The 24,280-nt window shown below is 38.2% G+C and overlaps 1 protein-coding gene across 4 annotated transcripts in view; it reads right to left on the bottom strand.

The window, feature by feature from the left end:
* Positions 1-23,778, bottom strand: part of FILIP1 (filamin A interacting protein 1) — a 102,383-nt gene extending 78,605 nt beyond the window's left edge. For all 4 annotated transcript variants that reach the window (XR_001332318.2, XM_005518149.3, XM_014263486.2 and 1 more), the window contains exon 1: positions 23,412-23,778. The gene's annotated coding sequence lies outside the window, so the exon portion shown is untranslated. The remainder of the gene's footprint in view (positions 1-23,411) is intronic.
* Between the last annotated feature and the right edge of the window lie 502 nt (positions 23,779-24,280).

Raw genomic sequence — 24,280 nt, 5'->3', positions numbered from 1 at the left:
TATCACTGTTATCATCAGAAGTGTTTGTCAGAATTACAGTTCCATTTAATTTATTATCAGTGCCCCAAGAACCCAGGACCCCACATCAACCCCCTGGGGCCACCAGCCCTAGCCCAAGGATTGCTGCAGCAGGGCTGGTCTCCAGCTCCACACAGCCCAGCCCTGTCCGGCCTGTCCATGGAGGCCACCAAGCTGGGCCTACAGCCCATCCTGGGCTCCTCCTATCTCCAGGAATGTGCCTGATGCCAAAGTCTGGGGCTGTCCCCAACTGTCTCCCTCAGGTCTCTGTTCCCCAGGGGGATTACCACCCTCAGTCCTCAGAAAGAAGTCATTCCTGCAGTGGCCTGACATCTATTTCCTTAATTGTCTACTTAACTGCTTGTATTCACAGTTGGGATTCCCCTTTGCTCTGGTTCAAGTATTTTAAAAGCTTTTTCATTGTCATTTATCTTCATATGTGCATGTAGTAGCTTAAATTTGTGCTTTCCTTTTCCTACAGTCTATTACAAAAGCTCTTTTTGCCTTCTGCCACAGGGCAGAAAAATGCTAAAAAGGAAATCAGCCTGCTTATTCCTGAGAAAAGGACTGTAAAAAAAACAAATTCTCCCCCAGTATCTCTCTTTTACTCTTACAGAGACATCTGGTTCTCCAGTGATCTTGATCCCAAGCACTGGGATATCAGGCTCAGCAGGACTGGGAAAAAGCTTCTCTCTGAAGCTCCCCTTGAAACTTGATTAATCCACTCGGTAAGGATTAGAAGTCAAACAGCTAAAAAAGATTGCTGTCACAGTCTTAACAGCTGGCAAACAAGAGTCTCCTGGAGTTTTCCAAGAAGCTATGGCACAAGAGACCAGGGGATATTGGATTTGACCAAACATCCTTTACTCTATGGTCCTGGGAGGTGGTGGGATCAACTGTACCCACATCCTCTTCTGCTTTTCATTGGCTCACACCAAGAGAACTCTGCAGAGGTAATTCCAGGGAACCAACCCTCTGAACTCTGTAACTGAAATTTCTTAAGGGCAACATGTGAATGCAATTGTGCCTTCTCCAGGAAAGGTTCATCACACATTATATGGTGTTCATAGGAATTCTCCCAGTCAATAATTGTCACACTTTGTCAAACAAACTTTCAAAATGCCAGACCCGTTTCTTTAATGATTACTGTCATAAATCTAATGAACTGCATACAATGGTGGCTGAAGGTGTCAACCAAATAAAAATTTTCATTGACTTCCCAGCTTTTGGTTGAAACCCTAGAACTTTTCATACTGCAATTTCAAGCAACTTGGGGGGTGGGGGAAACCCACATTATTTCAAATGAAGATCCCCTCAGAAGATTCAAAATCTTTACTCAACCTCCTAAATATTTGGCACAGCATATCCTTGCAAGCCTGAAATTATTAATCTGTTTGCTCTGGTTTCTTTTATGGTGCTATTATACAAGACTGTTGTACTTTGTCATTTGTAGCACATTACCTCAGACTTATTCAGGTACAAAGATGGACTTCTGGGATGATCAGGGTAATGGAGAGCCTATCATATGAGAAGACAGAATGAAGAGCTTGGCTTGTTTAACTTGGCAAAATAAAGGCTGTTAAGGGATCCAGTTGCTGTGTACAAATATATCACAGAGAGAAACATCAGGGAGATGGGAGAGCCATTTCAGTTAAATGAGTGTTGGCAATGGAACCCAATGGCATAGATTGGCCAGAATTTAACCTATGTTAGAAACCAAAAACAGGTTCTCACACAGGGCAATGAGATTTGGGAACAATTTTCCAGTTGGAGAAACAGCAGCAAAACTCCTAAATGCACTCACAGTAGAACTTGGTAAGTGTATGAAAGAGATTATAAAACGTGATTCCTGCAATATTATAACAATAAATTTGATGACCCATTATAAAGCTGTATCATGCAGATTCTGTACACTTCAATCATGCACGCTTCAAAACAAGATATGCCAGCATACTTTATATGCTTCAAGCTATTTAAAAACAAACCAAACCAAACCAACAACTCTAAACAAATAGTTCAGTTTAGTAAGTGTGTTTGTTCAGGGTAGGCATAAAACTTAAGTCATTTTCCCCCCCACAATGACAATAAATTCAATAGAACCCAAATATATTACAAAATAAACATCTTTTTGTGGACAACAAACATTCAGTTGTCTACCATCAAAATTCCTAAGATTATTGATAATTAGTTCTACTTGTCATCTAGAACTGTTTAAGGTTTATTACAATTTTTATAAAATATTTTTTCCATGGATTTAAAACCTTTGCAGCTGAAGTTCGACTATAATTTATGGTATTCTGCTCTAAGCTATAAATTAATTAAGGACAAGAACATTTTTGTGCTAATGCATTTTCTGTTGGAGGGTATCCAAAAGATACAGCCAAGGGAACAGAATTATGATTGTTTCTAATTTATGTTGGTCATAGCATGGGTTGAACATATGAGAAGGAAGACTTTTTTTTAAAATAGAGTCGTCTGGTTTTGGAGATACTTCATTTTTTTCCATGCTTAAAAAGTTTCTTATGCTGAGCTTGAAGTAAAAACCCATGGATTTCTACAAAGAAAAAAATTTCTTGGGTAAAAAAGAATTGTTTGTAAAAATCTACTTCCACCAAAAGCAGTAAAACAGTTACATAAAAAATAATAATTTACAAAAAAATCTTCTTTCTAAATGCAAACCCACACACATACACACAGAGAGCCCCTGTGAATGGGACCAAATTATAGCCAGCATGGTACTACACATATTTGCACTTTTCTGTAGCTCCTACTTGATATTTTGATGAAAATACCAGCATGCTATCTTCATATAAAGTATACTAGCTCAGTGATGGCAAATTTTACTACAACTGACTAAAGGGGCATCCCATACCATATGGTGTCACATTCAGGATATAAAGCTGGGGAAGGAAGAAGGAAAGGGGGGACATTTGGAGTGATGGTGTTTGTCCTCTCAAGTGACTGATGCCCATGATGGGTCCCTGCTCTCCTGAGGATGGCTGAACACCTGCCTGCCCATGGGAATTGATGAATTAATTCCTGGTTTTGCCTTCCTTGCATGTGCAGCTTTCGCTTTACCTGTTAAACTGTCTCTATTTCAACACACAAATTTCGTCATTTTTACTCTTCTGATTCTCTCCCCAGTCCCACTTGGGGGAAGAATTGAGTGGCTGTGTGAGGTTGAGTTGCCAGCTGGGATTAAACAATGACAACCATTATATATGATTAAAGATTTAATCAGAAGAGATATGCATTTTTTAAGTTCCTGATTTGCCTCAGCAGTCCACATGACACATATACACCAAAACAGCCATGTTTCCTCCTTAAACTCCTACTTTTGTCTCAAGCAAAATTAGTTCTTCATTTGAACAGAAACCATCCACATGCCTTTGAACTCTTTCACAAACAAATTGGTCATGAGTAAATGAAAATTGATCAGTTTTCAGAAGACTGATGTTCTGAAATATTTTCTCTTACAGGGGGAAAATGTCCTTGCAAATTTTAAGAGAAATCTCAGTCCATATTAAAAAGAAAAAGTTATATACTGTCTGACACTAGATTCTAGATTTACACATTTTTACTTCTGAGAAATTCTAATACAATCCTCATGGACCACATTATTTTGTCCATGTTTGTTTGTCAGAAACAACAAATAGTTTCACCAAGAAATTTTCAGTCCCTGTTGTGACTGGTCAAATTATATTAGGGCCTCTGTAAGGACGGCTAGTTTCACTGCTACTCTGAAATATTAGTGAGAAAGAGTGTAAGGACAGTCAGAAAGTGTATGATATTAACTCTAGGTTTAGAACCCTGAACAACAATTTCATATGCTTTTTTTTAAAATTTCCTGTGGAAGACAAATCTATTCTCAATGATCTCTCAGTTAGCAGATTATTTCTGTGCATTGCAGCAGCCAGAGAGCATTTCCTTGGCTTTCCTTGTTCATCCACAGTTCAGGGATCTGAGCTCTGCAGGGCTCTGGCACTGACTGCCTTCCATCCTGGCTGTGACTGGGAAGAGAGCCAGAAAGGTGAGTGATGCTGACATCTTTCAAACACATAGAGTTCTGATAGAAAACTAGTCTATGCTCCTGTCATATTCTGGCACCTGCCATCTTTTGCTGATTATTGTTGCTTTACATGGGCTTTGAAGCAGTGTCCACCAACAAACAGAACGGGATGGTTCTTACACACTGAAGAGCAGAACTACAGAATGCCTTCTCCATGGATGCAGAAGTTAACATGACTTGGAAGGAGATATTCATGGCAGAAATATTCACTTATGGTTGCTAACCACATAAGGTTAGAGCAACCTCTTGAACTGCAAATAGCTGGAAACAGAGTGCTCAGGGGAAGTTTCAAATCCTTGCCATGCACTTGCTTTCCCCTGCTGGCAGTTTTCAGCCACTGGTTTGTGTTGGTCCGTTTGTTTGCTTGCCCAGAGTGGAGCACAAATGCACTCCCCAGCTGCCACTAATTATGCTGCAGAGTTCCTTGCAGCTGATTGAATTTCAGGGGTTCGCACCCTGAACCTCATTTTGGGAAGACCAGTGGTGGCATACTACTAATTCAGTGAACATCCCTCTCTTCATCTGATTGCTTATGACAAGATGTGGAAGTAAAACTGAAGGACTTGATGCTCAGCTACTTTACATTACTGTGGCTTGGTTGGTACCCTTGAAAGCAGGCTTGTTTGTCCCACTGTAGTTCTGACATGAAAAACATACTGTTATCTCGCCAAGGATGGTTTGTTGAACTGTTTTGTTCAAATACAAAAGACTTCTATTTTTAGAAGCAAAATCGTAATTCATACCCTACAACAACAAAAGCCAACTGTATCCTGAGCTGAGGTACACAAAAAATTATAATACCTCCCTGCAGGTATCTGGAGCTGACTTATGTTAGTCTTAAGCCACAAAAATGTATTGCCATTACTAAGTGGTTCAAATGTGAAAGCTTTTCTCGCAAAACAGTAACTAATGTGCCCGCAAATAAGAACAGAGCAGCAGGGAACTGCAAAACATTATCTCAAAAGTACTTGCCTCACCCTTAAATGAAATCCAAAAGCAATTCTTCCCATGGACAGAAAAGAAGGGCAGAGCAAGTTGCTTGTTGCTGAGCATGTGAACAAATTGCATGCCATAGCAAAGATGTCACAGCACTTTTTCAATAACATTTTTAAGCTTTTGCTAATGCCTCAAGCACCTAAAATTAAAGGTGAAATATCTTGGATAGGAAGATTTTAATCTTACATATATTTAGATATTTATATTTATGGATGTAACAGTTGCTTCTCAGAAATTGTTCTGTTGAATTCGTGCTGGAGCTGCAAGCTTTTAAACAATCTGTATCCAAATTTTTGTAAAGCCAAAAAGACTATTTAAGATAAAAGTAATGGAAACATAAATTATGTCTTCAGATCTACAATTTAAAAGTGTATTGAGTTGCTTGTTAATTGCTGAACAACCTTATGTCTGAAATCATTAGCAATGTTCACGTTGCATGTCACAACTAAAATTCCATTTAAGCACATTTTTAAAATTATCTCTTCTTTCACTTAGCCATTCTGTTCAAGAATCCCTTTCTCATAGATGGGTTGGTAAAATATGCATCATTCAAAGCTCTGTAAAGAATGCAGCCTCTGCTCTGCTTTATGTCAGATTATTTCATCACCCTTGGAGAAGGAATTGAAAGGCATGTTGGCAGATGAAAGTCTCTTGGTTTGCTTTAAAACTGTGATTTTCAAATTTTAACAAAACATGCATTGAACACAGGACATTGAAAACTGATAGAAGAAAGGGGGTGGTCATTTTTACTTCATGCTATCATTTCAGGATGGAGTTGCCTCAGAGGTTCTGCTTCACTTACAGGAGTGAGCAACTCCAGGGGCTCTAAGGCACCACCACAGTCATTTCACAGGAGAGGAATGCCAAGGAATCCATCTAGTCAGTCCTCATGAACTGCAAATTCCAATGCTCTGCTTCTGCATGGAATAGTGTAGAAGGCCCTGCAAGGCCTGATATCCACACAGCGTAAGAGTTGTGTGCTCTATTCTGCTGAGGACAAGGGCTCAAGGTGGTTCTTTGAATTTCTGTTCGGTTTGTTGGCTGTTAACAGTTTAGTTGTTGATATATCAAGAAGTTTTGGGTATGTTTTTTTCTGACAGAGCTTAGAATTGCCTGTATGAGTTTTTTGTGTTACTTATTGAACTGCAGTTCAATAAAAAACAGTCCTCCAAAACCACATTATGGTTAAAATTAACTTTCTTTGTTGTCATTATTTTTTCTTGCTTACATGTTGCCTTTTGAAAAGGAGGTAGTCCTGTGAAATCATGTGGCAAATTGTAGCTCTAAGCACTGCTTGTCCATAAGGAACAAAGAAGACCCAATGAGGTGTTATTAGCGTTGACTCATCTGGCTGAAGTATCATCTGCTATGCTCATTAATGAAGGTAGTTCAGGTGGAAAGACTGATCCCTGAGCTTTCTTTAAATTGTCTGTGTTGGTTTTTCTCATCTAATGAAAACAGAAAAAGGAAAGTAGGTAGTAAAAAAAGATGCACACAGAGTATATATATTAAAATAATGCCTAAGGAACTAACTCAAAAAATCAGTTTAAACACATGTCACAAAACTTTTTCCAATGCTAGAATTTTCCAGTATTACAAGTTCAAAATATATTTGGAAAACAGTACCCTAGCTGTAACCTTAGAGAAGTCTGATTCAATAATAATAAAGTATAGCTTTATAATGCAGATATGCTTTATGTGATTGTTCATATGATCCCAGGCACTTGGTGTGCTCAGATAAGTATGACATGAGGATTACATCTAAAGTAGGAGATTAAGCAGTGCCAGGGCTTGGTAATTTTGGCATGGACTAACCAGGGGTCTTCCGAGAATGGTTCAGAAGTTAGCCCTGCCTGAGGATTAGCCTAGCCAGAGTTTGGCAGCCTGAACACAGTCAACCTGTTTTGAAGTCTACATTTAATAATGCAGGTATGATCAGCCAGTGACAACAGGGTCAGAGAACCAGCACTGGCATTGTTTTGTGTCACCCATATATTTTTAACTGTTTCTATGTGACTGTCAAACTGTGAGAAGTGGAAACACAGATTTTTGCTTTACGTAACTGTAACAGAACTGCAAAGCTCTGGCTTTGGAGAGGAGGGCAAGCAAGAAGCACTGAGACAGATGGCACAGTCAGATGGAATGAATTCCTGGGGGGGGATTGCAGCAGGGAGAAGAGTAACAGTGAGCATGGTAAAATATATGGGAACAACAGCTGCCATAGCTGTTTCTACAAGAGTAAAGCAGGTTGAGCAAATTGCCTTAGGAGCCTGCCCTGTGCCCAAATCCAAAGGGAAGAGCTAAGAAGACAGCTTTGCAGGGAAGTGTGGTACCATGCTGATGGGTGAAGTTGGAGAGTTGCAGCTATTAGAGAGGGATTGGAGACTGAAAATTCCAAAGGACACAGCTGGATAAGCCTGAGGTGGATTCTGGGACCTAGAGAGAAGTCCAACTTCCTTGTCAGGCAGCAGTGAATGCCAAACAGTGCAATGGCACAAATCTCACACCACAGAAAGACACAGACTGAGATAATTCTGAGTCCAAATGTGAATCAGATCAAGATTGAGATAAATTCCTAATAAAAGCATATTTACACTGTCAAAGTGTTAGTGTGATTTTGGTTATCCTCTGCCTTCCCAAAGGCAACAATTCCATCCCACAGCAAAGGTGATGGCTAATATTTATTGCTGGCAAAGAAATCCTAACAGACAGGTACAAAGGTATCACAAAAGGGCTTGTCACCATGCTATTCCTCACCAGTGACCCTCCCTAGCAGCAAGAGCAATCATGTAATCCACACATCTCCTGCCACCATGGCATAGGTTCTGCTGAGGAAGTGTTGAAACAATAAAAACAAGGCCTTTCATCTCATTTTGTTTTGTGCTGAAAACTGAGGCACCAGATGAAGGAGTAACAGTGGGAAGAGTGTTACTTAACCCTGTAAGTGTGAGGTGGAGGTGCTCTCTGGAGATGGCATGTGCCTAAGTCAGCTGCAATAGGTGAGATATGAGGAACTGGGACAGCTTTCAGCATGTGTGGGCTATTCTGAGATACAAATCTCTACCAGGTATCTTTCCACAAGATATCCTTGGTGAAATGCTCTGTTCTGAGGCTCTTAGACTCCAGCATAATTTTCACAGGAATGGCAAAAGTCAATTTGCTGCCACAGAGCAGTTTCCTGGCTGAATTTCAGTAGATCACTCTGGAACACGGAGACATTAAAGCTCTTCAGCAAAATGGTTATGGGATTGTTTTCACATGGGCAAACAAGAATTTTCTCTCGACTAATTCTTGGAAATGCTCAAAGCATTCTAGTTGAAACTTCCAAAACCAGTTCAGACTCAGCCAGACATCCAGCCTGAACAACTGAAGTTTGGCAAAGCTGTAAACAACTGGGCTTCATACAAGACCAGATTTTTAATGAAAAGTGTCAGGCAAACTTAGATAGGGCTTTGTTATCAAATTGTTCTGCAGTATGTGTTCTCTTCTATATCCCAGCCTAACATTTCACTTGTAAATCCATTGTCATGCATGTTATATTATAGTGTTTTGATATAGCATTTCATATCTGCTCACATTTATACTTCAAATTTTCATCTATTGTGAATTCCTGGTTGATTAGATATATTTTACTAATAGTAAAGCAAATTTTCAAACTAAGAGAAATCCATCAAATGCCATCATTAACAGAGTTTCAGGTTATTATCTAGATAAATCTGTCAGATGCATAAAAGTATCTCGTGGAACACCTTGATTTTTACCAGTTTTTTCTTGACTTTAACGAAGGACTTGCAAAGAAAATTTAAGAGAAAGCTACTGAAGAGGCTCAAAATGTACCTAATGTTGATAAGACTGTTTATCAACAAATCCATTCCCTCCCTTCTGTGTTCTAAAAGAAGTATTTCTAAAGATGCTAAAAATAAAACCAGAGCTCTTATTAATTAATTTTTATTTTTTTTGGTAATCAAAATATCAGAAGGGGTGTCTGTTCTGACTTTCACTGTCTTATTCTTGGTGGATTTTGTGGTTTCTCAGAGAATACATGAAAAAAGGACATGATCATGATCTGTGAGCTGACATACACAGCATGTTCTCAGACAGGCTCTAAGAAATTTCTAAATATTCCTTATTATTTCAGCCAAACTTGCTAAGTTTTTTTTCTCTATTTGATTGTAATGATGCCTATTTTGGCAGCACTCAAAAAATATGTAAAAGTAATATAAAGTCTGCAATTTGTGTTTTCTTGCCTCTATGACAGCATTTTTAAGATGAACTAGTCTGACACTGCCAGACTTTTGTGCAATGTCCTTGGGAATTTTGACCTATTAACTACAGCAGATTTTTAATGCAAGCTGTTTCAGGCAGTCTTGTTTCCATAAAGAAAGGGCTTTGATTTGAGGGGTCACACAGATTAAATACCACTCGTCAGAGTTAGAAACCAGATGATTCCACTGAACTGGAGGACAGAACTGAGAAGTTTTGCTTTCCTTGAGAAACCTGTGGAAGAGGAGTTGCACCAAAGAAGAGCAAATGAATCCAGTATAACACAACAGTACTTACACTAGGCATTTCTCGAACTGTCAAAGACTACATAATCTAGTATCATCACCTGGCATAGAAAACTGATGTTTGCTGCTTTCTTCATAGTATAGTGACACTGTATTTTTTATTTGCATCGGCAGGTATGTTTTTCAGTAGTTGCTTTGTGCTTAGGTTCTCTCTCTGCAGAGAAGTGGGAATATGAGGTTATTCCAGTACTGTCCAGCCATCCCACAGGCCCTAGAGAAGGGCTAGAACACCTTCACACCACCTTTAAAGGCTCAAGGATGTGCTTTTCTCAGCCTCTGGTGTTATAGCTATGCAACCACCCTGCTGCTTGCCTCTTGTGGATTCCCACCATAGGGGGAACTGGAAGCAGAGAAGTCTGATTAGACTCCACATCTGAAATTATGCTGGGCTGTTTCTCCTAGTAAACAATTCATCCTGCCCTAAAGAATGGGTTTGAGTACTCTGAAGCAGATTTGGGTCAAATTCAGCATAAAGTTGAAAAGAAACAAGACATGGAAATGGAATACATGAACTGCAGAAACAGTTCCTTTTCCTATTTCTGATACTTTTTTTCCCCACACTAAGATGACAAGAAGTCAGAGGAACTATGAAAGGAAGTAGAACAATTTCAAGAAACTTCTTTCTCTGCCTTCTTTTACCAAAAGTCCCAGTTTCCTGTCAAAGCCCAGTATTCTCTTAACTTCTTACAATACAGAAACTGTTTTTAAAATTGACTGCAGGATTCAAAAATGGGTATTGAACAAAAACGTGTGAATTTTGGGTCACAGGGAATCAACCAACTCTATCACTTTGCATGTAGCTTTGGGTCTTCCCAAGTGTTAGCTCTAGCTCCAGTGAATATTTAAATATTTCACACAAAGTTGACTTTTTTCCTGCAAATTGAAACAGTGGAAGTATTTTCCTGGGAGATGGTTTTGTCTATACTGTAGTAAAAAGGTACTGTAACCTTTTCCTTTCTGGGCTGTTTTGGTGGGGTTTTTTTCATGGTTCCAAACTCCCACTTGTCTTTCTGCTCTTTAATTTTTGATAGATGAGCCCCATAATAAAAGCAGTATTTTGAAGTCTAGTAAAATATTAAATCCAAACAAAAGCTAATGGATCTCACTGCAAATCCCCAAAAAAACCCAAACAACAGAAAACATAGCAAAGCATTGATTAGTTTTTCTGTTTGTTTTTTTTTTCAATCAGTCAAAAAAGCACAGCTATATCATAATTAATTTTCCTGAGAATTTCTCTGAATGACTAACTGAGCAATGCCTCCTTCTCACTTTTCTCTGTCTCTCTCTCTCTTACATGTAGCCTGCTTACCTGTCCTTCAGCTTCTTCTTTCTAACAGATATGGATGTTCAAGGACAGAACTGGGAGCACTGTAAATGTTCTTGTTTTCTCTCAGGGAGGAAAACAGTCCTGCATTTGTGAGAAGTTCCTTTTGTGGGGGGATGACCACAGTATTACTGAGTGCTTGATTATGACCTGAAAACTCCTATGGACCAAGAAATCAAAGCCTGTTTGCTAGGGAATTATACAATAAGATGGATAAAATAACTTTTATATTGTCTATGGTAACAAATATAACTAAAACAAAAATATAAGGTGACAATTAATGTAAAATGTAAAATATCAGTTGACATACTGCAGAGCTATATATGCAAAATTATTTTTATTCTCAGGCTCAGGTGCCTATTTTCTTAGGATGTGGGAGAAGGAATGAAGAGAAAGAAAAGCTGTTACTGCAACAATTCACAGATGAAAGATGACTGATGTGCTCCCCCAGCACATTGACTGCAGCCCTGTGTCTGCTGTGCCATTGCAAGTGGCCAGGAAATAATTGCACACTTGCAGAGTTGCGCCGTGATGCAGGTAAGGCCACAAGGAAGGCAGCATTTTCAGCCTAAGGGAGCCTTGAGACACAGTTGATGTTGGGGTGAACTGAAATGTTAGCTGTCAGCTGTAGCTGTCAGCAAAAAATATTAAAGGAATAGCAGCTGCATCATGCCACAAGCAGGGGAGTGGAGCAGCCGTAGCTCCAAAATAGCTTTCAGAGTGAGACAAGAGTTTTCTTTTAATGAACTCAAATAATAGTCAAGTACCATTTCTTTTCTAAGCTGATTTTAGCCAGTTGATAATGCTACTGATTTTAAAATGTTTTAAACAAATGCTTGAGATGAAAGTAAAGAAGAGCTATTTAGAATAGGACATATTGAAAGGTATGTTACTAAACCTTAAAAATTTATTTTTTCCTACTAATTGTTTTCTGCCTCTTTAGCTTTGAATTTGCCCTCACCATTTCATTCTGTAAGTTCTGATACAGCAATAAAACCGATACAATAATAAAAGATCATGTTTCTCAGCTGGAAGAAAAATTATTAGCTTCATATAGCTTCTGTAGCATTTATTCTTCCTTTTCAGATAATTTAATTAATAAGATGCTAAGTTATCCTGAAGGTATTTATGAAAGGATAGCATCTTACATTCTTCTTGGATTGTCATTAAAGAAAATAATAATAAGCAGTGGTCTCTTCAGGATCTTGAATTCCAAGATAAATGTAATAAAGTTTGTGGCAGTATGTTATTGTTTACTGCTTGGAAAAACTCACGCAACAGCAGAATATTGCTCTGATTTTTGAGCTGCTGCTAATGAAGTACAACCAGACAGGGTACAGTTGCCATGAGTCAGGAAATGTTGATGTTCCTGGACAGAGGCCAGGGGGGCTTAGTCACAGAGATGAGATGTATATGCATCTTCTGGAGGAAATACACTAAGTTGTTTTGAAGCATCTCAAGCTGCCTGATCCAAGAAACAACCAAATGACCACCCTGAAAAGAGGTTATTACCTCTCAGTTTCTCAGCGTCCCTTGTTTTTACATCAGGAAAACAACAATGAAATAGGCTGTCCAGGGGAGCTTAGAGATCAGATATTAGGTTCAGCCATGAGACAGTAGGTTCAAAACCCTGAGGGCTTAACTTTGTTCTTTCACTATGAAAAGAAGAAAAAACAATCCCACAAAAAATCCCACTAATCCCATACCCCTAAATTACAAAAAAATCAAACAACCAACCCAACAACAGCAAGAAAACACCAACCAACCAACAACTAACCAAAAAAAGCCCCCTGATGTGCTACAATTTGCTGAGATTTTAAACAAATCTTTTGAACTCATATTCTGCTATACTATGGTATGAGTTTTTGGTAAGAGAATGGGTGTTGCCACTGTACTCATGGGGAGAAGCTCCGCTCTCCACAAGGACAAGGCATTTGCTGAAATGCTGCTACATTTCAGCACGTGTTACGTATACAACTCCCTTCCCTTCTTTTGAGCATTCTAAATACTGTCACTGTGGGTCACGATTTTTTAAGTTAAATTAACTAGGATCATTTAAAAGAAACTACCGGTTTATGTTCCTTTCCACACCTCTTTCTTGCATCTGAATGTAACTGCCCCAGAAAACTGATATTTTCACTCTTTTGGTAGGTGTCTTCTTATCTTCCCACAACCCCTCCCTGTGTCATTTCCCAAAATGGGACTACAGCTTTCACTCCTCTCCCAGCAGAACAGGACTTGCAGACCATTCTTCTGTGCTGGTTAACCCAGGATGTGGGTGGGTGCTTGGACTTCCACATTTCACACCATTTTTTGGGGGGAATCCTCACAATAAAGACCTGAGTTCCCTTTCATGAAATCCAAGGAAGGGTAATTCATTACCCCATTCTCTCCCCAATCTGAAAAGCTCACAACTAAACTAAGAAATTATTTTCAGACCTTTTGCTTTGATCTGGGCTAGTTTTGAGGCCAACTGTGCAGTTGTCACTGCTGTTCCACATGGCAGGGCACAGTGTGCCAGACACAAGCTGCCCTCAGCTGCATTTCAGCAGCCATAGCCTCTTCTGAGCAGTGGCTCATACCTAAGGGTGAGAGTCTGCCCTACTCCCAAATTCACCATCCCTTCTGTCTACTGGCACTGCCAAGCACACAGATTCAAAATCTCAAGAAAATCTTCCACAGTTATTTTTCAGGACATTTTAAAGCATTATGGCACCAGGTCATCTAGTGATCTGAGACTTCAACTTCCTTGAAGACATCAGAACTTTATTTTTTTCTAATTTTCTCTGGCTTTATTTGAAGCTGAGCATCATGTAATGGCAACTTAATTCCTTGGTAAGTTGTTATCCAAAATCCCACTTGACAAGAGTCACTTGGGCTGCCACCATTGCTTTAACAAAGCAGGCATGACTGGAGACTCTGCTGACCTGCTGAGCTTGCAAGAGACAGGCAGCATCACAGGGCATTTCTGTTTTCCAAGTGCTCCCTCTTCCTCCCTCCCCACAGCCCCATAGTGGCTCCAGAGCTCCCAAACACCAGCTAATTTGGGCAGTCACATTCAGCTCACTCCTTCTCTCAAAGGTTCTTTTTCCTTCAGGATTTTTTCCCAGCAGTCTCCTTCTTGTACTAGGGAGCTTGTCCTGGGCATTCCCAAAATAACAACATGCTCACAAGCTGACAGCACCCTCTTTGCCCCATGAATTACTTCTGGTACAACTGAACCTGAGGGAATGGTTTTGATTTTCCTGAAACATCTTGCTATTGACATTAGTTTGGTTTCTATTCTGATATGATTTTGTTCTTGAAGCTTTCTGATCACATCCCTGGTCCTCCTCCTTCCTTTTTTTGCTGTGCTTTACCAGAATAGCTGATTTATTGTGACCCACAACTCAGGGCACAGCTAAGCTTCCCTCTGGGAGCTCCTCTAAAAATACATATTCTTGTCATGCAGACTAATTCATCTTCTATTCCTACTTCTCCCTGCAGAATCTGGTTTCCAAGGAGGGCTATTTAAGTCTTCTTATTCAAAGCTGTTGACATGATGTTCAATACTGCAACATCTCAGAGTGTCAAAGTCACTACTATGTTTATTCTTGTAACATTCCAAGTTGTTATTAAAAGTGGAAAAGTAACTTGCTGAGGGTCACAGAAGGAGTCACTGATGTGAAAGTGAGCCATTTAACCAATATTCCTCCTCCCTGGTATGACAGCTACCACCTCACATTTTAAGGTAGCATTATTTTAAACAACAAAATTCAAACATGACATGAATATTTTGGAGAGGGAACCTGAATTTAGCAAAATGTTTCTGGTGAATAAGGCATCTATAACATGTTCTGTCACTTACAGCCTTGCAGTTCAATCACACTCTTGCAGTGTGATTTAGACTTTGTTTACACAACTAGTGCTGGTGGTAACTAAATTAACTCTCCTTGTGTGCAATTATGCCTGTCTTATTTCTAGACACTTGCTTCTGTCCTGAAGGGATTTTTAGAGCTGACACCAATAGCCTGTAGAATTGTTCCCATTCTACTTAAACTGTTACAAACTGTTGTGTTACGTTGAAGGTATTCACTGAACACTTCTGTAAATTATTCAGTTTATTTCTGTTTATTTTCCTAGGCTTCTTTTGTGCTAAGCTAAGGAGAAACTCATTACACTGTCTATAGCTCTCACACACTTCTCTATCACACCATTAGTTCTAAGTAGTGATAAAGGTTGTGTTGCTGGTAGTGATACAGAGCAGGGGCTAGAAACTTGTATCACTGCAGGGAATTTGTTTTCTTGGAATGAGGCAGCTGTGTCACTATCACAGAGAGGCTCTGAACAATTCCTCTGGGCCCACAAGTACCACAGCAGTACAATCCTGTCATGTAAATTCTGTAAATTTTTATTTGCAAATAGATGGAATTCTGTACCAAAGATACTTACACTGCACTATCGTTCTAATAAAAAGCTGTTCAAAATAATTTGGGGTTTTAGAATATGAAAGCAAAGGAACAATCAGTTTAGATAATTTTTCAACAACACATGAGCTACTTTTGAAACTTCTGCCCATATGGATACACAGCAGGGTAGTTAAAGATGTTTGTTTACCTAATAATTCATGGTTAAGGGGTTTAGAGTTCATCTTTAAAATACTCAGCTTCTTAGCCTGCTGCTAAAGCACTTCCTGTCTGTCCTAGCCTGTTCTGGTGTCTTTCAAAGCATGAACTCTTCTTCCTAAATCTCACTACCTTTCTCATTAACTTAACCACACTGAAGCTTATTGGCAGCTCTTTTTATTAAAAAGGCTGCAAGGGTGTATAACATTTTTGTGCATGTCTGTGTTTGTGCGTGCAAGATGTACCAGCTCCTCCAGTTCCTCTCTGCAGCCAATGCTGAGTTTGATCCAGACAAGTACAATGGGATCTGAGACCTCTGTACACTGCCAGCTATGAGAATTCCCTCTCCTTTTTCCCTCCATATGTAAAGATGATGACAATATTCTAGTTAAAGTTCCAGTTTTAGGAACATTAATTATCTAAAGAGAAGATTACCTGTCTTCAGTTGTTATTCTTAATAGGTATAAGAATTCCTATATGGAAAGACTGACTGCCGTATCCCTTTGAGTGTCACAAGGCCTCTGCTTTGTCCTTGTTCCATGCTACAATAGCCACTAACAGGTAAATTTAGATGCTTTCACATATTTTTAAAGAAGGGCTTTTTTAAAATTAGTCTTAGGTTAATCAGAATTCCACCTAGGAATCCTATTTGCCATACGTGCATCATGCTCTGATCCTGACTAGGATACAATTGGAAAGAGATGTTCAGTGAGAAAAGGAAACTCAGCAGTGAAAACAGCCTCCAGAGTTTCCTTCCTCAAAAGCAGCATCTCTGTTATCCTTCCTCACTTAACACTTACTTTCTTATTATTTACATTCTCAATGCTAGCCTTGCAGCTTATTGGACTACCAGGATAGAATATACTTAACATTTTTTTGGAATTGTTTTTGCAGAAAGATGGCACCTCAACAGTGCCTAATTCTGTTTGGCTTTCAAACAGAATGTTGCAGGCAGAAGGAAGAGGGTGTGCACTCTGAAAGCTGGAGTAAACTAAGACAAAAAAATTGCATTCAAGATTTTTGTCCTTATTATTCCTATTTTAGAACATATCAGACATAACAAGATCAAACAAAAAAACGCTCCACTACAAGTGTGTTTTTTTGCAATTTTGAAAGTGCCAAAGACCTGTGATTTGTTAATATCAACCAACTCTCAAGCCAACTTTAATTCAGTGTATTATGCATTTTGATACACTGATTATAATTTCTTGCAAAATATTCCATAGCCAGCCATGGCCAAAATTTTGTAATCCAAAGATCACAAAGATGAGAGACCTTAGAATACTTATATATTAAAAATACTCAAGATATATGAAAAAAATCAAAGCTCTGAGCAACCTGTTCATACTCTGGAGATAGTCCCACTTTGAGGGAGACTGGATGACTTCTGCCAGTTTCTTCCACCTGAATTATGGTTCTGTAAATAAGTGGCAACCCTCATGCAGAGGAAATGCTGCTGTAACACTGCCTTTTAATATTTGCACTCTGATGCCTTTTGTGCCTCAGATTCCAGCCTCTGTCTCGTGCCACTTGGAGCAGCAGTGGTTCTCAGAGCCAGCTGCCTCGGAACACGAGGCTCCCCTGGCACTCAGGAGCCCTGCTGCCATGCGTGTCCCTCTGCGCACAGGGACATCTTGTTCTGCGCTATGTTTGACATGCTTGAGGACATCCAGCATGGCATCATTCCCTTCCTGCTATCTCCTGCCCAGAGTCAAAAACTGGAATGTATAGTTTCAATTTTCTCAGACTGAGGAACAGAAATCCTTATCTTCTGGAATGAAATGTACATTTCATTACAGAAGTCCATGTTGAAAAATAACAAGGAGAAATAACACACTATAAAAGAACTACTACAGCCTTTACCTTAAAAATTAGATCCAAGGGGCTTTGCAATTACAGAGAGTGATACAACTGAGATTTTTGGGATAAGTATGAATGACAGACACAGGAATTTAATAACTTCAGCATGAGAAATATATGCTTAATTAAATTTTAGTCAGCCCAACTGACTAAAATCAGTCATCATTAAACACATATTCTTTCCCACCCTTTTTTTTATGCCCTTGCTTATGGCTTTTAAAGGGTTATTTTCTTGAACAATTTGGGCTATATATTTTAAAAGTAAGACTGTTCTTTGAGACACATAATTATGTAGTGTGAGATTTTTATACCCTTTCTACTATGTTCACCAATTTGAACTTGAGGATAAATTGTGTATGTTTTTTTCAGTGTATATTTGTTGTCACAGTAACTGCAGTTTTCCCAATAAATGGAAATTGCATCGTTTCCTTAGCATTCAGGTTATTGCACTGAAATAGCACCATGAACTCACCATTACTTCTCCCTTCCTGTTGTCAAGTTAGATCTCATTTAGTTGCAGGGGCAGGCACTAAAACAGGTTAGTTTAGATTTGTGTGCATTAGAAAGCTGAAGCAAGTCTACTTAGCTGCATTACATCCTATGACTCATGCCTGTGTGGGAAAGACCTTATTTTCACAGAGATCTCTTAGATAAACAAGGCAAGTTGGCAGCAAGTCTGTTACACTGATGCAAGCAGTCTCTGCTTTCTGTTGCATTCATTTGCTTTATATTTTCTGAAAAACACAAGCAGGCTGATAAGCTCTAGTGAGAATTCTTCCACCAAGGACACATGAGCTTTCATTTCCAATCACTTTTTTTCTATATAATAGGATGATAATAATAAATAGCCTTACAAACCAGTTTCTAAAAAAACACCTATTCTGTTACTACAATAAAATTCATTTTTTATCAGTTGGGTTTTCTTAGTTTGTTAGTGAAGCTGTAGCTCTTGCTGTCGACAACCATAACACACTACTCAGATACCTCCCTCCTGCAAACATACAAGCCTCTAAATACTGTGGACTTCAGATAGAAAATGGATTTAGATTCCAAAATATCACTTTTACATATGCTCTGGTACTGACCTTTGAACAGCATAAATCACAAAACATTACACTCTTTGTCATCATTTCCCCAAAAAGGAAAAGCGAAGAGCCTAACCATTATTGTATTACAGAGCTCTGAAAGTGTTTAAATTAAACTGGACAAGTTTATTGCAAATTCATCGAGGTTTCTGCTCTTCTTTTGAAACCCCGCCAGTTTATATCTGAATGACTTTGGCCACATCTTAAATAATTAAGATTCTAATTGTCATTTTATCAGCTTTGAAATGAAACTCACTTGGACAAAGTGCAGCGATCTTTCGGATTCACACCCCCCTTTGCCTCTGTCAGCACACAGCAACCAGACGGGTTGTCCATTTAAGGGAAAAAGTACAAGCTCCAGCTTATTTCCCTGTGCTTTGGATGTGTTTGTCCCTCAGCAAAGCATTCTGTTGTGCCAAAAAACATTTCCTTCCTTGCAAAAGTCATGCACACGTGCACACATATACTCCCATTTCTGATGAAGGTTTAATTAAGCTTTTAATTGTATTTTCTCTGTATTTCTGAGTCTGTAAAACACTGTGAAGGATGCCACAATCTATGTAATCTGACAGATCACCTTTAGAGCTACAGTTCGCATGCTTTACTTGTGGAAAAGATTTTGATAGATAGTCCAGAAAAAGCAGAATGAGAATCACACAGTAAAGCCATCTTGAATTTAAAAAAACAAAAGGCAAAAAAAGCACCTGGAAAGACTCTCTATTTGCACTTATATTAGTACTTATTTTACTATGATGCTGAGAATAAAGAGTATATAGGAAGAATATAGGAAGTACAGATTATCTGCAGAAGCAGGAGGAGTAGGTGCAAAGACCCAAAATAAAAGGGAAAAATCTAATCAAGTGTCCTGAAATGTAGGATTTTCACGAATACATGAAGAATCACACATTTTCAACACAGTCAGAGACTTTCACTGTCTCTCCTGAACAGGACAAAGGCACAATTGTTTCTGCCTTTCACCTCAAAGCATAACTATAGGACTGTATTACAAGTTCTAGTGTCACTAGCTTGGTACAAATACTGGCTACTAAGTAGAAAAAGGTTAAAAAAAAATCTTAATATTTTATGAATTGATTTTGTTCTCAGTTATCCAATATGCTCCAAAATGAAGAAAAGCCTGTCATCCCCAAATAATTACCAATATTCTGTATAAAATTAGGAAACAACTTTCAGTAGAAAACAATGAGAGAAAGGAAAACAGAAAATGCTAAAAATTAAAACTACTACAAGAAGATGATAAAGCTGAAAAGTTCAGACATTTGGGCTTCTTGTAAAGAAGTATTTAAACATTTCTGTACAATAGAATACCCTTATTTTATCTTTCTAGCTTTCAGTTCTTATCCTAAGTTTTATATACTAAACATTTTTGGTGAAATAGGAAGTATGAATAAATGGAGTTCCTTCTCATTTGTAATGTTGTTTCATCTGGCTTCTTCACAAATATTCACTTTATTTCTCCAGTTGTCATTTTAGATATGTAGAAAGACAAACCCCTTCTCCAAATTCACTTTACACACCTAAATAACATGGAAACCTGCAATGACAGACCTTGAGAAAGGAAAGTAAGAAACATGAAATTGGAGGAAAATAAAAATGTCTTTTAGGAAAAAAAAAATACTTGGACAGGAATAGAGATGATCTGTTTTGTTAAATGCTCTTGAGGTGACTAGAAATTTATCTACTAATTCCTGAATACTAAAACCTGATCTTATTAAATTCAAAAGAAATCTAACTGTGAATTCAGTGGCATAAACTTGACCTTTGACTGGCACAGCTCTGAAGCATATTCTTGATTTCTGCCTGGGGGTACCTGAACTGAGTTAGATAAGATTACCAAAAGCATTAAATTAAGCATGTGTGGAATCTCTGCCAACAGAAAGATCCTGTGTCAGGAATAGTTTCACTGATACACCTCTATCCATTTTATAATGGAAATGGCTACAGTGGTGAAATTGTAACCCAGAGGAGTGAAAGAGGGCATACCTGCAAAACAGAGATTTCCTAATATACTAATGCTTAGTCCACAGGCTGCTTCCAGAAAGAACATCCGTTTCTTCAGGAATCCTACTTTGGCTGACATAGTTCTATTAATATCAATGTTTAGTCTTTCCATTTGTGTCAGGTGTGACAGTGAGCAGCACTACAGGAAACTCAGATATCGTGGGGTCAACATCAAGCTCACTAAAACCAGCAGCATAAAGGATCTATCAGTAAACACCAGAGCCAAATGTCAGTGGTCTACCAGATATAAGCAGGAAGAATTCAGGAAAATCAAGGCATATGTAAGCAGGGGCAGAACAGTGCTGAGCTTTGAAGGTGAATTTCAAGTCTTTGAATTTGGTGTTAAAAACAATCAGATCATCTGTAGAAAGACTGAAAGACTGAGGTGATGAAAACAGTTAAGATGGTGACTTTAGCTGGGACTAAAATTACAACAAAATTAATATAATAATTCATAATAACCATAACAATAAAAATAGTATAATAAAATAAAAAAAGTGGCAGAGTCTGGAAGTGGATTCAGATTGGAAGGAGTCTTTATCACCATGAAAGGCACCATTCATTCCAGTTATGTAAATATAAACAAAATCAAAATGATGCATAAGGGGGAAAATAAATGGTTATGCTATGTCTACTTGTCTTTCATGTAAATCACAATGGAGTCTATCATTTAAACATAAATTACTTTTTGATTTGATATAAAATTGACCTTAGTTTCACTGTAGTCATTAGAAGAACTGGCTATCTTTCAAATATGAAACCATCTGTTGAATAGCCACATTATATATTCCACAAATTTGATTGGAAAATCCCAGAGCCTCTTTGTGGACACCTGTTGAAAAGAGTAATTTTAGCCTCCTCCTCCATTTTGAAGTGGAAAGGAAGACAGATGTATGTAAAATCACAACTCCATGTGTTAGAGTTTGAAGTTGCTATTAGAGTGTTCAAATGTCACTTCATTAGACAGTTATTAGGCTAATCCTTTGCCTTTTGATTTAAAAAAATCTTTGCTAAAAGTAAATTGTGCAGAAAGAGAGAAGTTGTATAACCCCGTATTACATTGAGCAGCAACTAAATCAAAAAAGGAGGCAATATTACCACAGCATTTTGCCAGATTTTACCATCCCTATATTTTCAGAAGGTTAAATTTGTCATTTCTCCACAGTTTAATTTGCCAGATATTTCATTAAAGGAAAGAAATAATAATTTTCACTCTAATGTCGAGATGACAAAGACTGTACAAATCATATTGTCTCAGATTTATTTCTCACTGTGTAGTCTTCTTATGAAAAAACAACTTTCTCAGGATATGTCCTTATTAAAAAGTAATTCCAAAGTTTCCTTTTGAGACTTAGATTTGGGATTCCATAGTGCTTGAGTAATTCCACAACAATGATTATCACATTAAATTATAGTTGCCAAGAAGTGTTTCTGTTTAGTGCTTTAGTGTGCCCCTTGCTATGAAATAAAATGGACACTGTGTTACTCTTTGCTCTAAAGAATTTCCTTCCATCCTAATACTTACTTTATCATTTCACAGGCAATTACATTCTCAGTCTCCAAGTACAAGTTGCTTCAGAGTATTTTAATTCCATCCAATGCATCCACTGCTAAGATGTGGTATTGATGTAATTTATGTAATATGCAGTGATGAAACTAGAATTATTTAGCTAAACCAAGACATTCTCATCTCCCTGAGGCAATCCCAGAGTCCACAGACTAAGTGTCAAACACCACAGTCAGCACAGTCTCAGTTAGTTCATTCCTTCTTTAGGACAAATACTTTTCGTCTGAGACAATTCTACATAAATCAGTGAACAGAGTTTTAGAACAGGGTAAGGGCATGCTTTAAATCTCTGCCTTCATAACTGAATTAACGTTGTATATGAACTTATAATCAGTATGCCTCTTAAAAATTCATGCATACTAGATTTCGTTTGCAGAAAACAGCCTTAAAAGAGGTGGCAGGGAGGAGTGGAATTCATACTCCAATTGATCAAACAGCTTTTGTCAGTTAAGACAAATTAAATCACACTAAGCAATTCCTCCCCTAAATTACACGACCACTGTGGGGCCATAGTGTATGCATTTCCAACAACAAACAGGTTTCCATCCTGCTTTCAGGGTAAAACATCTGAGAACAGGTTTCTCATTTTGCTGAGAGAAACATAGACTTCTAGCAACAATAACCCAGCTCAAGCACCCCTAGGTACAATAAACATAAGGTCAGTCCTGAGGATGGTTGCATTATGCTGGTAATCAAAGCAGGAGAGATCAATATTCATTCTATGTAATTAAGCACAAGGGAAAGAACCAAGAGCAGATGTCACAAAGTTAGTATGAAAGGCACCAGGTGTGTCCTAAAAGTTAGCAAGGAAACAAAAGTACAAATTTGCTGGGCAACGAACTATTTGGTTACTTCTGTTACTGAATGTCTGTTTCCTTTTATTTATCACACAGGTTGTCACTGTTTTTAATAGCTGCTAGACTATCACTGGTCAGAGATGATATGTATTCTATAATTAAATGTTGATTTGTCTTCTGTCTTCATGTAAGCAGATATAAACATGAAACATGTAAAAATTTTTTTCATATTACTACAAGCTACTTAATTATGCTTGTTGTCAGAACTGCAAAAGTTATTTCAGCAATGCTTTCTACCATGAAAACATAAAAAAACCCACTAAAATTTTCATGTCAGCTTTCATCTATTGACATTTCCAAATCATTTAGAAGATTGGTCAAAAAGGAAAGAGACAATAGACATTAGAAAATATTTTTTTTTTTTGTAGAAAAGACACTTGAAAATAAAAGTTCTTGTAAAAAAAAACAACAACAAAACAACAGAGTGGTTTAACTCAGTCTTACCTGTCAGCAACACGGACCTAGGAATATATCCTTTACACTGCAAGATCGCAGTAGCCCGTCCCACAGCACTACCACAGGAGGAGAATGATCCAGCTCAGGAGAGCACAAAGATAGAAACTTTTCCCACTTTTCTAGGTCTACCAGCAGTTGAAGTAATGAAGGAAACAAGGTAGAGAACAGAAGACCAGAGCTGCTTCTCGCAGAAATCCCAGGCAGGAGAAGCAGGAGGTATATTCTGTCTGTGTCTCACCCAGACTTTTGTTTAAAAGTTTTTTCAGCTGTTGCTAGGTGGTGTTAGGCTTTGGCAGTTTAGTTCTCAGATTGTATTTCCCCTCTTCTGGTCTCTTCACACAGTGTTACAGCAATGACTTTGTTGAGCTCAGCTCGCTTGTGCTATATTTAACCAGTGTTCTCAGCAAGTCAAGCCTGTCAACAGCTGAGAAGTTTGGAGCAGGCTTTCCTGAGTTCCTCAGCTGCTGAATTATCAGTGGATGTTGCACTGCACAGCCCAGCTACTACATTCACTGAAAGATTGTGGGGAAACTGTCAAACCCTTTTAAGGGCTTCCAGTGACTTCACAGGAGTAATTACTATTTAAAGCACTAAGTACAAGATGTGTATTTAGGCATATATTTTAGACTGCTAGAGAAAGAATACTAGTGTTCGCTGCAGATGAGTTCAATTATTTATACAGTGAGAATTTTCCTAGGACAAGTAGGAAGTTTATAATTTGAAAGGTATGCACTTCACTTGAGGAAAAATTACACGTGGGAAGAACTTTTTGCAGCATAATTTCTTACAGCGTTTAAATATACCAAGATGACATGAAGAAATTAATGAAAGGCTTAGGGTGGAAAGTTTTCACTGCG

The sequence above is a fragment of the Pseudopodoces humilis genome, chromosome 3 (assembly GCF_049639895.1).
Source record: "Pseudopodoces humilis isolate 2021_Gansu_Grassland_sample_001 chromosome 3, ASM4963989v1, whole genome shotgun sequence".
In the NCBI taxonomy this organism is placed as follows: Eukaryota; Metazoa; Chordata; class Aves; order Passeriformes; family Paridae; genus Pseudopodoces; species Pseudopodoces humilis.
This window is presented reverse-complemented; position numbering and strand designations above follow the sequence as displayed.